The following is a 4,695-nucleotide window of genomic DNA, read 5'->3' on the forward strand; positions in this document are numbered from 1 at the left end:
AACTATTGGTTGCAGGTTGAGAATCATTAGCTCTAAGGGGGAAACCTACTACTATTGTTTTGCTAAGTGGACACGAATATGCTGTAAAACTGCCTTCTAAACTGGAATCATGGTTGGTTGGGGGTGGCATTCCTGAGATGAGCTAGAAACCTAGTGCAATGCAAATTACCCGAATATATGATGGTGACCCTAGCTAGCACTCTTAGCAATTGAGGGATATGAAGCTTGAACTGACCATCTTCTCTACCCAGACAAGACTGCCAGCAGAGGCATTGGGACACCAGCCCAGTCACAAAATCTTGACCTGTCGTTTCTCTTTCCTACAAGATGTGCTAGAGTAAAAGTACTGTAGAAACTGTGGGAGTGTCCAACAAATGACTAATCCAGCTTGAGATCTAGGCCATGAAAGGGAGCCCAACCATAACACTGCCTAGAAGGCAAGGACCCTCAGACTGGATAGCCCAGAAAAATAAATAAATAAATAAATAAATAAATAAATAAATAAGGCAAACAAAATGGTATTTCCTAATGGTACTCTCCTGTACTCACAAATTGGTGTCTAGATTAATTAATTGTCATCAGAGAGGCTTCACCCAGCAACTAATAGAAACAGATGCAGAAGGTACCCAGACCCACAGCCATAGGCAGAACTTGGGAAATTCTGCAGGAGAGGGGGAGGGAAGACATAGGAGCAAGATGGACCATCAAGCACACTACAAGAAACCAACAGAATCAACTAATCTGGGATCATAAGTATTTGGAGACTGAACTGCCTGCATGTGACTGCCCTAGGTCCTGGGCACATGTTACATAGTTGGATAGGTTGTAACAGTGGGAACAGAAGCTGACTCTGACTTGTTTTCTGACCTGACTCTCTGAATCTCCCTTTGGGATACTTGTTCCTACTGTCACCTCTAGCCAGCCTTTTGATTAGTAGAGGAGGCACCTGGTCTTACTATCAGTTGATATGCCATGACTGGTTGATATCCATGGGAGTCCTGTCTTTTGAGACAAGAAACAATAAAGGAATAGATGGAGGTATAAGTTAGGAGTGAGAGGAAGGGAGGAGAGGCCTGAGGAGAGGACAGAGAGGAAATCCCCCCTGGTCAGATTGGAAAAAAATGATTAGACCCATCAACATTTTACTAGGAATAAAAGAAGCAACCATGAGACTTACACTTCTCATAGAAGGAATATTTGCAGCTAATACTCTTTAAGGGGGGGAGTCACTTTCCCACCCAAGCTCAGGGAAGGAACTATAATAAGATCAGTGTGCCATATACAAAAGCAAGACAAGAAAGTCGGAGGGGAAATGATTAAGAAGAGATCCAGTTGGAACTGGAAAGGAATGAGGGAAGAGGATGGAGAGTGAAAATGAGTACAATTCATTCTGTAAATGCATGAAACTGCAAAGCAATGATAAAATAGAAAAAAAACCCTCTTAGACAAAATGTGATCTCTTTAATGAATATGAATTTCTACAGCTAATGCTCAAAATATTGTTAGTGCAAAAAATTATTATTTTCTCATAATTATGAAATCTTAATTTCTCTTATCTTTCAGGATCCAGCCTTTTGTAAACATTACTTTTCTTTCTGCCTATATATTTTAATGAGTTCATATTTTTATTTCATGTATGTGACCAAAAAGAATTAGTCTCTTATGCTTGGACTATTTATATGAGCATAATATCCAAAAGCACAAGACTCCATTGAAAAGCTTAACTACATTTTCTTTGTTCCTTTTTCTTCCTACGAGACAACTCTGGGGCTAAGATATCTTTTTTATGATGGTCATATGGTAATGAAACTTGTCATTATGCCTCACAAAAGTTATTGTAAATTCCATATAAATTAGCATTCTCTCAGAAGAGTTTTGACCCATTGTAGTTTTTAATTGGATGTTTCTGTCGGAAAAGGGACTCAGAAACCTTCTTCTGCATCTTACTGATATAATCATTTTTTTTGTCTGATTTTGGTAGAAGCCAGGGTTGCCCAACTGTACATATCCTGTGCTTCCATCTAAACAGTTTAACCATCCTCCTGTGTAAGGGCTAGGCTAGAAAATGGACTCCTCAGAGACCTTCTGTCCTTCATAAAATCATCTCTGGGGAATACTAGAGTGTACACATCTCTCCTGGAAAGAGGAGATTCTTAATAAAGACGGAGGCCAATGAGTAAAGAAAGGATACAGGGCTCCGGCCTGTTGCTAAGCCTGGTGAGTCTGCTTTGTCTTCCACCTCTCATACACATGAACAAGGGTTTCTTTCTTTTTACTGTGAAACCATCAGCATCACAAATGATCGAGGCTTTGAAAACATTCCCTAATAGTGTCCTAAGGTGTATGACAATAGAAAATAAGTTGGCTTCAGGCAGCTGGAGACGTACATGACTACTAATTATACAGAATGCATTGCTTCTTCTTTGTATCTAGTCTTTGAAATTTGATATGTTTTGGACAATTTTTAAAATCTTGATTGTCTTGGATTTAGAGGAAATTTACTAACACATATTATTTAAATAGACACAAATTTAAAGTATATATGTATGTATAAACATACATGTCTGTATATACACATTGTTAGAGGACTTTGTAATGTGATACAATTAATACAGTGTGGTAATTACTCTATTTCCTTTTATTCTCTACTTCAATTCACTATTTCCTTTCATTTTCCCTAGCTAAAAACTATAGACACTGATCATTTGAAAAATCTGAGATAATGTGTTATCTGTTCCTTTTGTAAAAGGTAAGGCTAACTCTCTCTCTCTCTCTCTCTCTATATATATATATATATATATATATATATATATATATATCATATATATATCATCTGTAAATGTTTATAAGGACTTTGTTATCTGTACAGGTTTTGAGATAACATTTCACATGGTAAACATTACATCAATAGGGCTAGTTGATACAAATACTTTGACTATGTTTCACCATAGTTTTGAAATTATAGTAAACATATACTGACAAATGAGTCAATTCTAAGCCTTTAAGTGATTTTTTTAATGGTTGAGATTACATTTCAACAAACTGTATTGAGAACATAATTTTGTCTGTGTTAACAGCTGGAGAAATGGATGCTTACTAGAGAATCTTCCTTGTCAAAGTTGAAAAAAATTCTGTTGGCTATGGTGAGAGAATATATAATGGGAGATTGCTAGACTAAGCCCTTACAATGACATCAATAACAAAGCCAATGCAAAATTAATAGAAAAGTAAGTCCTAAGATAAATATATGACCAGTCTTATCATGATTCATGGCATGTCTTCTGTTGAAGCTACCAAAATTTACTTTTATATACTGTACTTTATATAGATGCTATGAATTGTGTATTTATTATATTGAAGCACAGAACATGTACAGTTAGTACAATGTTCTTACAGTAGATCTCTAACTCCACAGATTTTGACTTGTAATCCTGAAGACTATTGAGTGTTGATTTCTAAGGACCATGGACTTAGGTATGACCAAGCAGGATGCTCCTTTCCAATGATACCCAGTTTCACCCTTCCTCCTTCCTATTGCTGGGGATCCCAGGACTAGAGTCTCACCATGCCTGGATTGGCTTTCCCTTCTGTGTTGTATATCTGATTGCTCTCCTTGGGAACGTCACTATCTTGCTGGTGATTAAGACTGAGAGCAGCCTCCACCAGCCCATGTTCTACTTTCTGGCCATGCTAGCTACCATTGACTTGGGCCTTTCAACAGCAACCATCCCCAAGATGCTTGGGATCTTCTGGTTTAGCTTCAGGGTGATACTCTTTGGTGCCTGCCTCACTCAGATGTTTTTTATCCACAACTTCACAGGCATGGAGTCAGCAGTGCTCTTGGCGATGGCTTATGACCGCTATGTGGCCATCTGCAACCCACTTCGATACAGTACCATCCTCACCAACAAGGCAGTTTCCATGATTGGTCTGGGTGTGTTAGTGAGATCGTTTCTTTCCGTTATCCCATTTGTATTTCTCATACTCCGGTTGCCCTTCTGTGGGAATAATGTCATTCCACACACCTACTGTGAGCACATGGGTCTTGCTCGTCTGTCTTGTGCCAGTATCAAGGTCAATATAATCTATGGTCTGGGTGCTATTTCAATCCTGGTTTTTGATATTATAGCCATCGCTTTTTCTTATGCACAGATACTCTGTGCTGTTTTCCGTCTTCCTTCTCGGGAAGCCAGAATCAAGTCCCTCAGCACTTGTGGTTCTCATGTCTGTGTCATCCTTGCCTTCTACACACCAGCCCCTCTTTTTCCTTCATGACTCACCGCTTGGTAGGAATGTGCCTTCCAGCTATATACACATACTGGCCAAACCTTATGTTGTAGTGTCACTTAAATGTCAACCTGTCATATGGGGTGAGGACCAAACAAATCATGACCGTGTGGAAGAAAATATTATTACAGAAATAAGGAATATCCTCTCACATGTATATATAAATATAAATAAAAATTAATATCTATATATATAATTAATGCAATTAATTGTAAAATTGCTGAAACTATGTAGTAGCATAAGACAATTCAGTGATTGTATATTATACATTAAACATTATATATGATATTAATAAATGAGATTCTTATGCAGTTTCTTTATATTTTGTTGATTGAAAAGAATAAATGAAAACTTTTTAAGGCATCTGTTTCACAAGAACAGAGGAAACTCAGATTTAGTGATTAATGA

General features: G+C 37.6%; 1 pseudogene; it reads left to right on the forward strand.

Moving 5' to 3' along the window:
* Positions 1–3,489: 3,489 nt before the first annotated feature.
* On the forward strand, positions 3,490–4,424 carry LOC116894080 (annotated as a pseudogene).
* The last annotated feature ends 271 nt before the right edge of the window (positions 4,425–4,695 follow it).

Source organism: Rattus rattus, chromosome 2 (assembly GCF_011064425.1).
Source record: "Rattus rattus isolate New Zealand chromosome 2, Rrattus_CSIRO_v1, whole genome shotgun sequence".
Lineage (NCBI taxonomy): Eukaryota > Metazoa > Chordata > Mammalia > Rodentia > Muridae > Rattus > Rattus rattus.